Source organism: Sus scrofa, chromosome 13, assembly GCF_000003025.6.
Source record: "Sus scrofa isolate TJ Tabasco breed Duroc chromosome 13, Sscrofa11.1, whole genome shotgun sequence".
Taxonomy (NCBI): domain Eukaryota; kingdom Metazoa; phylum Chordata; class Mammalia; order Artiodactyla; family Suidae; genus Sus; species Sus scrofa.
In genome coordinates this window covers 16941826-16954045 of record NC_010455.5, presented here as the reverse complement: position 1 = coordinate 16954045, position 12220 = coordinate 16941826, and the positions used below count along the sequence as shown (strand labels likewise).

At 37.7% G+C, this 12220-nt stretch overlaps 1 protein-coding gene across 2 annotated transcripts in view; it reads left to right on the top strand.

The window, feature by feature from the left end:
• Window positions 1-12220, top strand: part of GADL1 (glutamate decarboxylase like 1) — a 157153-nt gene that overhangs the window by 95269 nt on the left and 49664 nt on the right. The gene's annotated exons all lie outside the window — the stretch shown is intronic.

The window sequence follows — 12220 nt, the reverse complement described above, 5'->3', positions numbered from 1 at the left end:
ATAGAGAATTGTGTTTTTTTCCTAAAGTGTATGGTTAGAAACTATGGAGAATATCATTTAATCCTGATTTTTAAGAAATACAAAGTGTGAGCTTCTCATCAGTCTTTTTATTGCATGTACTTTATAGCAATTTTTAACGTAATGTAAAAATCATCTAGAGACTGCTACTAGCAACCTAACCTGTATATAAGCAATATGGATATTGTGGGGTATTTATTTATTTAACAAGATTTATTGAGCAATTGCTGTGTGCCAGGCACAGTTCTAGGCACTGGAGATACAAGTCAGGGACATTGCCTGCTCTCATGGTGCTTATATTCAAAGGGAAAGTGACAGGCAATAAACAAGCAAATTAATACACAGGAAACATCAGATTGGGGGAAGTCTTAAGAAAATAATAAAACAGACACATGAGAGATAATAAATAATTACAATAACTAATTATATCCAGATATGGGAAGTACTCATAATGAAAATAAATAGGGTGAACTGTTGAAATGGGTGTGTAGGGGTGCGCAGCCTGCTTGGTTTGGGCAGAACAGGTAGAGCTCTGGGGCTGTCTCTGCACCGAGACCTGCTGAGTGACGTAAGTAGCTTGCCATTCCCTTAGAATGAGGGAAAGTCATTCTAGATAGAATCAAAGAACAGCTGCCAAGGCTGAAAGCTGAAAGGAGTTCTTGGTGTTTGTGGAGCCAAAAGATGGCGCATTAAGCAAGAAATGGGGTATAGTAGGTGTTTGTGTTGGAGAGGTTGGCGGGAGCCAGGTAGGCCAGGTATGACTCTGGCTTTTCTCCCAAGTGTGATCATTGGAGAACTTTTAAGCAGAGGGGAATCTAACAGGATATCATGAGAAAAGAGGAATGGAGGATGGTGAGGAAAGGACAAGAAGAGAATAAGTGAGACAAATTGGGAGACTGTTGCAGTGACTCAGGTGAGGTGTGATAGTGGTTCTCAGACAACTTTGAGAAATACTGCTCCAGAGGTTCTGGGAAATGGCTTCCACCACTGTCTGTAACGGGGACCTTCTAGTCTGGAAGCTTCTAAGAATCCAAACTTCCTTAAAACTAGGGATATAAAGGAACTTCCCAAAAAAATGCTGAAAAATTCATATTTAAGTAACTTTTTAATAACACTACAAAGAAGCAAGAAGACAACTTTAGAATGTGGGACATTCTGCAGGCAGCTGACCTAGTTTCCGCAACAGATCAGTGGTGTGAAGAAACGTAAAGGAGAGAGTGATGGTGATCACTTCAGGGGTCAGAGAAACCTAGGAAACGTAACAACCAAAGGCAGTGTATGGACCTGTTGGAATCCTAGTTTGAATGAGCCAGTTGTAAGAAGCAAATTTTGAAACAGTTGGGAATTTCTAATATGAACTTGTAGGTTTGTCAGTAATTTTGTTAGGCATGGGTAGCTACAGAAGAAAATGTCTATTTTCTAGTGATGAATACTCACCATTGCAGGGGTGAAACAAGAGCTATGTGATTGGCTTGAGTTTGAATCACCTTTTTTTATATTCTTGAGATTGAGTTGCCATATTTATTTTCTTGAGGATGAATTACCTCTTTATTTGTTCAAGTATGAATTGCCATCTTTATTTCTCTGGCTGTGGGAGCATATAGTACTTATGGAAAGAGCTGTACACCTCAGAATGGCATAATTTTTTGATGGCACTAAGAGAAAAAAGTGACAGGAAAAATGAGCTGATTAAAAATTTTACATATATGTAAAATATTATATTTTAATATTATATAATATTAAATTTTGTAAATTTTATATTTTTATATTAAAACAAATTTTATACATTAAATATATATTATATTTAATATATAAATATAATTTAATACATAAATTATATAATTATATTTTATATATTAAATGTTATATAAATATGATTTTTATATATTAAAATATAGATTTTTAATATCATATAGTATTATATATATAAATATATATTCTTCCTAAAGGCTTTAAATTTGAGGGAGGAACCTTTTGCCATCATCTTTAGGGAATTTCAAACATTCGCATCCTTGTAATGAAAGGTAAGGTAGGTTTTAATCATTAGTCAGCCTTCTGCCCTGCATATTTTATCTGTGGGAGCCAGATGGCTCAAAAGCAGTGAAGGTGGCTTCTTCGGTGGTCCTCCAGAATTCCTACTTATGAGAGATTTTTGTATATGATTCATATTTGCCTCTTTTATCTTTACCCATTTGGAGAATAAAATAAATTTAGACCTTGAATTTCACATGTAAGTGTCAAGTTGGTTAACCTCTTTTAGTTAGAAAAATGCTTTCTTTGGATTGATTAAACATAATCCAAATTCATACTTAAGAGAAGAAATATAAAGGTTTGATGGGAGCCCAGGTCTGTGAAACTGCAGGTCTTTCGGTTTAGGAAAACCCACAGTCTATAATATATTTTTCACTGTAAAGCAGATGGTAGTAAGAGTGTGAAATGGGACATTAAGAACAGTAAACACAGCAAAACAGGGTATCCAGTATTTGAATATCTTTTCCCAAAAAGAACAAAAATAACGCATATCTTCTTGAAGATGATTGAGGGTTATCATTTCAAATGAATTCTGCATTATTCATAGGCCCATGAAAATCCTGTCTCTCTCTTTCTGTGTAGGATCTAAGATCTAATAGATATTTTCCTAGAGGTATATACTATCATTCACATATTTTATTTTGATCTCTTGGGAGAGTCCTAATTATTCAACTTTTTGTTTTTCTCTTCTTGAGTTCTACTTTAGAGAGAGTTATTTTGGTTTCATAGACTCTTCAAGTTAAAAGATCTTCAAGGACATCCAGTCAACTTCCTACTCAATGCGGGAAAACTCTCTTGACAGTTTTTGAAACAGGAAGTCAACTTCAGCATGAACACTTCCTGTGCAAGAGAATTCACAGTTCATTCTTCTTCCAGGGAGCTCTGATTATGCGTATTCTAATACTTATTGAATCTTAACGTGTATCAAGCACATCGCAACTTAGTTTGTTTTTGTTTTTGTTTTTGGCTGTACCCACAGCACTCTGGAGTTCCTGGGCCAGGGATGGTAAACCTGCACCATAGCAGTGACCCAGCCACTGCAGTGACATGCCACATCCTACATCAATGCCACTGTACCTCAAGGGAACTCCTATAGTTTTTAAAAACAGTTTTTATATAATTTTATTAGATCAAAACCTTCAAATTGCTAAACCCAGTACACATCCTTTCATCTTCTTGAACTTCTTTGTACTGTTATCCATTCCTTCTCTCGTTTTAAAAAATGTATTGGAGTATAGAAGATTTACAAAATTGTGTTAATTTCAGGTGTACAGCAAAGTATGTCAGTTATATAAAGAATTCTTTTCAGATTCTTTTCCCATGTATATTATTACATAGTATTAAGTAAATTTCCCTGTGCTATACAGTAGGTTCTTGTTACCCATCTATTTTATATATATTAGTGTGTATATATCAATCCCACACCCTAATTTATCCCTCCCCTGCCCATGTTTCCCCTTTGGTAAATTTAGGTTTGGTTTTGAAATCCTTGAGTCTGTCTCTGTTTTTGTAAGTTCTATTGTATCATTTCTATTAGATTGTACATATTAGTGATATATGATATTTGTCTTTCTCTCTCTGACTTCACTTAGCATTGGTAATTTCTAGGTCTGTCCATGTTGCTGCAAATGGCATTATTCCATGGTTTTTATGGCTGAGTAATATTGCATTGTATATACGTACCACATCTTCTTTATGCAATCCTCTGTTGATAGACATTTAGGTGCTTCCATGATTTGGCTATTGTAAATAGTGTTGCAGTCAACATTGGGTTGCATATATATTTTCAAATTATGGTTTTCTCCACATATATGCTCAGGAGTGGGATTGCTGGGTAGTTCTATATTTAGGGGTCTCCAGTAAGGAGCCTCCATACTGTTCTCCATTGTGGTTGCACCAGCTTACATTCCCACCAACAGTGTAGGAGAGTTCTCTTTTCTTCACACCCTCTCCAGTATTTATTGTTTGTAGACTTTTTGATGATGGCCATTCTGACTGGTGTGAAGTGATACCTCATTGTAGTTTTGATTTTCATTTCTCAAATAATTAGCAACATTGAACATCTTTTCATGTGTTTGTGGCCATCTGTCTGTCTTCTTTGGAGAATTATTTTTAATCTTCTATTATTTTTTTAATTGGGTTGCTTGGGTTTTTTATATGAACTATATGAGATGCTTGTATATTTTGGAGATTAATCCCTTTGTTAGTTCATTTGCAAAGATTTTTCTCTATTATGTGGGTTGTCTTTTTGTTTTGTTAATGGTTTATTTTGCTGTGCCAAAAGCTTTTAAGTTTAATTAGGTCCCATTTGCTTATTTTTGTTTTTATTTTCATTATCCTAAGAGGTGGGTAAAAAAATATATTTCTGTGACTTAAGTCAAAGAGTGTTCTGACTGTTTTCCTTTAGGAGTTTTATAGTATCTGGTCTAACATTTAGGTTTTTAAACATTTTGATTTTATTTTTGTGCATGGTGTTAGAGAGTATTTTAATTTCATTCTTTTACATGTAGCTGTCCAGTTTTGCCAGCACCACTCATTGAAGAGACTGTCTTTTCTCCATTGTATATTCTTGCCTCAATTGTCATAATTAATTGACCATAGGCACATGGGTTTATTCCTGCTCTGATCTTTATGATTTCTTTCCTTATAAACTTCAAAACTTTTGGTTTTGTTCTTCTTTCTCTAGTTCCTTTAATCTAAGATTAGGTTATTTGGGATTTTTCTTATTTCCTGAGGTCTGTATCCCATAGGTTTTGGATCATCATATATTCATTGCCATTTGTCTCTAGGTATTTTTTTTTATTTCCTCTTTAATTTCTTTGGTGATCCATTGTTTTTTTTAGTACCATATTGTTAAGATTACATGTGTTTGTGTATTTTTTGCAGTTTTTTTTTCTTGTGGTTGGTTTATAGTCTTATAGCATAGTGGTTGGAGAAAATGCTTGATATAATTTCAATTTTTTTAACTTTACCAAGGCTTGATCTGTGGCCCAAGATGTGATCTAATCTGGGGAATGTTCCATGTGCACATGAGAAGAATGTGTATTCTGCTGCTTTCCAGTGGAATATTCTATAATTATTAGTTAAGTCTGTCTGGTCTCATGTGTCATTAAAGCCTGTGTTTCTGGAGTTCCCACTGTAGCTCAGGAATAATGAACCCAACTAGTATCCATGAGGATGTATGTTCGAGCCCTGACCTCACTCAGTGGGTTAAGGATCCAGTGTTGCCATGAGCTGTGGTGTAGTTCACAGATGTGGCTCAGATCTGGCATTGCTATGGCTGTGGTGTAGGCTGGTAGCTGTAGTTCCAATTTGACCCCTAGCCTGGGAACTTACATGTACTGTAGGTACAGCCCTAAAAAAGACCAAAAAATAAATAAATAAAGCCTGAGTTTCCTTATTAATTTTCTGTCTGGATGATCTGTCCATCTGAAAGTGGCATGTTAAAGTCCCCCACTATTATTGTATTGTTGACATCTCCTTTTATGGCTGTTAACAGTTGCTTTATATAATATGGTGCTCCTATGTTGGGTGCATATATATTTACAATTGTTCTATCTTCTTCTTGGATTAATCCCTTAATCATTATGTAGTATCCTTATTTGTCTCCTGTAACATACTTTATTTTAAAGTCTATTTTGTCTGATATGATTACTGCTGTTTTTTCTTTCTTTTGATTTACATTTTCATAAAATATCTTTTTCCATATCCTCACTTTCAGTCTGTATGTGTCCCTAGATCTAAAGTGGGTCTCTTGTAGACAGCCTCGATATGGGTCTTGTTTTTGTATCCATTCAGCTCGTCTGTGTCTTTTGGTTATAGCATTTAATCCATTTATATTCAAAGTAACTATTGATATATAGGTACTTATTATCATTTTCTTAATTGTTTTGGATTTGTTGATGTTGGACTTTCTTCTTCCCTTCCTCTTTTGTTCTCTTGATCTTTTTTTTTCCATGTGTGTGTCTATTATCCTCATTTGGTTAGTGGTTCCCCCAAGGTTTTGTTACAGCATTCTGAATATAGGCAAAATTGTTGGTCTCTTAATTTCAAATGCATTTCCAAGATCCTGCATTTGTATTTTTTCTTCTTACAAATACTGATTTTGATACCATTTTTGTCTGTGGATGATTTCCTGCATTTACTGTATGTTTGCCTTTGCTGTGAGCTTTACCATTCATAATTTTCTTTTTTCTAGTTGTGGCCTTTTCTTTTCAACCTAGATAAGCTCCTTAGTATTTGTTGTAAAGTTGGTTTGCGGTTGCTGACTTCTTTTAGCTTTTGCTTATTTGTAAAGCTTTTGATTTCTGCATTGTATCTGAATGAGAGCCTTGCTGGGTAGAGTACTCTTGGTTCTATGTTCCTCCCCTTCATCACCTTAAATATATCTTGCCACTCCCTTCTGGCTTGCAGAGTTGAGAAAATCAGCTATTCTCCTTATGGGTGTTCTGTTATATGTTATTGGTTGCTTTTAATGTTTTTTTCCTTGTATATAATTTTTGTAAGTTTGCTTAGTATGTGTCTTGTTGTGTTCCTCCTTGGGTTTATCCTGTATAGGATTTTTCTGTGCTTCCTCAACTTGAGTGAGTATTTCCTTTCCCACATTAAGGAAGTTTTTGGCTATAATCTCTTCAAACATTTTCTCTGGCCTTTTCTTTCTCTCTTCTCCTTCTGGGACCCCAATGATGCAAATGTTGGTGTGTTTAATGTTGTCACAGAGGTCTCTTAGACTGTCCACCATTATTTTTATTCTCTTTTCTTTATTCTTTTCTGAGGCATTGATTTCCACCACTCTGTTTTCCATATCATTTATTTGTTCTTCTGCCTCCATTATCCTGTTATTGATTTTTCTAGTGTATTTTTCATTTTAGATATTGTGCTATTCATCTTAGTTTGCTTGTTCTTTAAATCATCTCGCTCTTTGTTAAACATTTGTTGTAACTTTTTTATCTGTGCCTCCATTCTTTTTCCAAGATCTTGGATTGTCTTTACCATCATTACTCTGAGGAAATCTGGATGGGCTTGGTGTCTAGGCACCATTGTTTGGAGGTTCTGGAGGGAAGGATCAACCACTACAGCCTCATACCCTACTGTGCTCTCAGATGGCAAGGCACTTCCGACTCCAACTCCAAGAGCCATAGTGTGAGCAGCTGCTGCCTTGCAACAGGAGAAGCATCTGCCATCCCCATTATAGTTGCAGAGAGCAATCCCCTGAGCCTCCTGGGAAAGTGAGGGGCCTCATGAAGGGCATCTGCCCCCACGGCCACAAACGGATCTTCCACAAGCCTTCTGGCAAAGGGAGGGGCTGTGGGAAATGTTACGGCCACTCTCCCCCACCCCTGCTCCCATGAGCCATGACCTAGTGCCATCTCCCTCATGGACCCCCATCGCTAGTAGCCACCCAGCTCCAGGAGAGGTAGCATGATGCCACTGCTCTCATCACATGCTCTGGGTACATGTGGGCCACCACCACCCCCAAGAACTCCAGGACTGGGCACAGCCACCGACAGCATCTATACACCCACTCTCAAGGAGGCCACAACATAGAAAGTTAGACAATATGAGATATAAAGGAATATTTTTCAGACAAAGGAACAAGGTGAAAACATACAAAAACAACTAAGTGAAGAGGAGAGAGGCAGTCTACCTGAAAAAGAATTCAGAGTGATGATACTCCATCTCTCTTGAAATTGTCTCTTTTCTTTCCCAGTTTGTCTTCTTTCCATGTAACTTTATCTTCTCAGTCTCTTTGTGAAGCTCTCATCTGGATACCACTCTTTTGTCTTTGTGCCTTTATTGTGTGCACATACATTCCTTAAAATGTTTTATCCATATCTAGAGCTTTGTGATCAATAGTCTCAATGATGTCTCCATCCTTCACTTGTCTCCTAAACTCTAATCCTTTATAAATAGATGTGCCCTAGAATGTTCAACTAGATTCCCACAGGCATCTCAAATTCATCGTTTCTAAAGCTGACGTGTAGCCATTTCTTTTAGCAAAATTTTGGTAAATTCATTTTCAAGATGAAATTCTTTTCCATTAGAATTCTTTTCCATTAGAACTATGCTCCATCTTCTTTTTATTCATGAGAACTATGACCCACCTAAACACCAGTCTTTTTTTTTTGTATTGCTTTTTAGGGCCACACCCACAGCATATGGAGATTCCCAGGCTAGGGGTCCAATTAGAGCTACAGCTGCCAGCCTACGCCACAGCCACAGCAACATCAGATCTGCACTGCATCTGCAACCTATACCATAGCTCACAGCAGTGCTGGATCCTTAACCCACTGAGCAAGGCTGGGGATCGAACCCATACCCTCATGGATCCTAGTAGGGTTTGGTAACTGCTGAGCCACGATGGAAACTCCATAACACCAGTCTTGATATTGTCACCACCTTTTCCCTTCTCCACTTCTAAAGGCACCACCTTAGCTCAGGCTCCCCAACTACTCAGGTTGACACTGGACCCCAGCTCATTGTCTGCGTCCAGTCTTAGATACCATTTGCTGTAGCCACACTGTGGGCTTCCTAAAATGAAATGATTGAAACCCTCCAGTTGCCTCTGGGATCAAGCCCCAACTCCCCAGCATGGTGGGTGAGGAAGCCTTTCATGGATGGTACCCACCTCTTTCCAGCATTACTTCTCTAGCATACCCTGCCATCTATGCATCCCAAGTACCTGCCTTCGCCCTGAATACACTGGCTTCTACAAGGGTGCTGTGTATTTTGCCAAGAATGTTTCTTGGGTTATGAGAAAGTTCTTCTGAAATGCTCATCCCATGGTAGTTTGATTGCCTGTCCCTAGCTGTATTACTATTCTCTGAGTTCCTGGAGATAAGTGTAAAATATAAGTCATTTTTCTTATCCAAATGCCTTGTGTAATATCTAGAACATAGAAAAATTTTGAGTTCTATACTGTGTTTAATTCTTATTAAATTGAACATTTATTTCAATTGCCCTTCTTTAGACATGCTGTACTTTTTTAAGATTCCCCTTAAATATGTAGGCAGAAATTAACACGGGACATGTCTTTCCCAGTACAGGTTTTAACGGGGCTGTTCATCCACTCAAGAAGGACATTTCTTTCTACCAATAGTTCCAACTAATAGTCACTACACTAATAGAGTACCTTCTGTGGGCCAGATGTGGTAGTAAATATTGGAAATAATGTATTTTTCATCAAACCTCTTCTGTCGGGGGAGACGATATAATCTCCATTTTATGGATTGGGAAGCTGCAGCTGAGAGAGTTTGACACTTATGCAAGCAAAGGCCTGGTGAAGTTGGGATTCAAACCACATCCATGTGACTCCAAAACCCAGGATTTGGTGCTAATAAGGGCTGCCTTTGCAGTTTTCAGTAGTCCAGTGATAGTTAAAACTTGTAAGCCTGAAGTAAAGTAAAATTCACTGTGATCCTCTTCTCCATTTTATACTTGCATGTCTGGTCATGTCAGTGTATGTGCTAGATTCTACATTTATCCCTTAAAAAGATAGTGCTAGCTCTGTTTATTATTGTTATTATCATTATTGCTATTATTGTGACCTAATACCATCAAAGCAACAGAGATGAATTTCTTTTGACAAAACTTGGTTTAGAGAATGCAAGCTACTGCAGCTTGGTGACCACTGACGTTTCTTCTGAAGGTCCTCATGCTATTTGCTCAAAAACCCTTGCTGGAATCGACCTCAAAGCATTAGCTTTATTTCTTAAAATATATCTATTTTCTTTCTCTTTGAAAATCAGGGTAAAATGAACCTATCTTTTCTTTAGTGACACGTCTCTACTTTTCTATGAATTTTTAAAGATTGTGGCATTGCTTTTATTGTTGCTGTTTTTAGGTACCCCTTTCTGTCTTTTATCAGGTCCAGAGACTTGGGTCCTTTTTATGCGTTCTCAGTGTATGGTGTCAGACAGCATGGACTAAATGTGGTCCAAAGACGCCCAACAGGTCAGGCTTTCACCTATGTAGGAATTAAGTGGCATGTAAACAGTTCTACCCTGAAAATACACTTTAGTACATTAAAGCCTCTTGAAAAAAGTCTGTATAACATAACAAGCTCCAGAGACAAAGAGACAGGGAAAAAAACTCAAATATGTTCCTTATGAACATTCAAGGGATGTTTTTTCCAATTTTAATAATTTTAGGAATAACTGTAGTAAAGGTATTCTACAAAATAGAGCACCAGATTTCCACCACTGAAATGGAAGTATTGAAAGGGCTTCTTCACCAGTTTTTAAATGTCATAGCACTGGAGCCATCCCATTCTAAAAGAGAATGGGCCAAAAAAATCACAGAGTTGTCACTTCTAAAATATCTGAACTGAAACTTATAAAGAAGAACATTTAAAAGATGGTTCAAAAGGTCTAGGTGCTAACTTATAGAGCATATCTGGTAGCAGATAGAAACTGTGGCAAAATTATTAATAATGTTACCACATAAATGTAAAAGAATGGCTAATTTAATGATGTATTAGGGTCCCATAGAAGGCAAAAACTGCACAGTAATTTGAAATGGGAAAGCGCAATGTAAAGAATTATCATGCTCGCTTCAGCAGCACGTATACTAAAATTAGAGGGATGTAAAAAAGACCTTGCATGGTCCTTGTGCAAGGATGACATGCGAATTTGTAAAGAGTTCCATATTTAAAAAAGAATTATTAACAGGGAGTTGGAGTCATGAGAGATCACCTCATAGAAGAGAGACCCTAAAAATAGCAGTTAGCACATACCATGGAGAATAGTCATCACTCCTAGAACTGGGATGGAGCATCTGGGGAAGGGGCCAGTCTCCCAGGCTGAGATCAGACTTGTTTGGGGATGGGTTCACTGTGGCTCATGAGATGGCAGGAAGTCCACTGAGGTGTCACACCGGTGGGGTCTCTAAGAATCCACCTGCTAGAGCACTAGAAGACACAATTTTAGGGCACTGCCAAATCTCGGAACTCACTCAAGCCACCCAGGCAAGGTGCCTCCCTGGCAGCCCTCCCCTGTGCACTCCCCTGAGGAGAGTGTGCAAGAAAAAACCATTATGGGCACCCACCTGTGGCCAGGCTGCTGTGAGGCCATCCCAGGGCATGGTGATGGGGAGGCTATCAGGGGCCCACTTGCAGCTGGTTCACAGTGCTGGTGAAAAGAGCCCTGCCTATTGCAGGAGGCCTGTGAAGTGAGCACATAGGGCCAGAAAGAGTCTCTTCCTTCTCCACATCCCTCCAGCACCCTCTGCTGATCAAGTCTCCAATTGGACCAGACAGTAAGGAGAAATCTTTATGTAAAGTCCACCTCCATTACTGGAGGACATAAAGAATGGGTGGATTTGGTAACCATGGCTGAGAGGTAACAAATGATAATGACTTAAACGGTATCTGGAAAAAAATCTTCATTGACATAAAGATACAAATTTCTGGAATCTAGTGACAGAAAATAACTGTGTTTTCCTTCTACATTCTAATCAACCATAGTTACTTTATTTGAAAAGATTTGCTCACATTAAATGATTAATTTGAAGGCCAGGACATTCTATTCTAGATAAAGCAAATTAATCATAAATTAGAAAACCAAGTGTAAATTGTGTAGATTTATAAACACTCTTGTTGTCTCATGATAAATGTTTATGGAAATTGAGTTGAAATACATAGTACTCCATTTTGAACTACTCTTTGTTTTGAAGATTTGTAGCTCCTTTTTTTTTCTTTTTTTTTTTTTTTTGGTCAAATTCAGTAGGCACATCACAGACTTCACAGGTGAAAGGATGATCAGATCAAGAGCTTATCTTGTTGAGCTGGGAATGTTTCTGGACTATCACTTGTAATTTAAAATCCACTGAAATCAAAACTCTCTATAGTACCAGTTTTGATTTTAAGATATGAGATGATAGCTGTTTCCTCTCTCTGAAATACTTTGAAACTGTATACTGACACTGGAGCATAACTCTGTTGGTTATTGATAACACTGATTATTACCTACAAACTGTGTTTGTGGTGGATAAATGGAAGTCATTTCAAATACTGTCAGCACTAAGCATCAGATGAGGAAGGTGCTGAGTGGGTGGGCATGACCCATAGGCTTTCCTGAATACAGTTCTGTGTATCTAAGTCATAACCCCTGGCATAATGCCCCCACTCACCTGGTCACTGATCACAAGTCTGTGATGGCCTTTGGCATGCCCT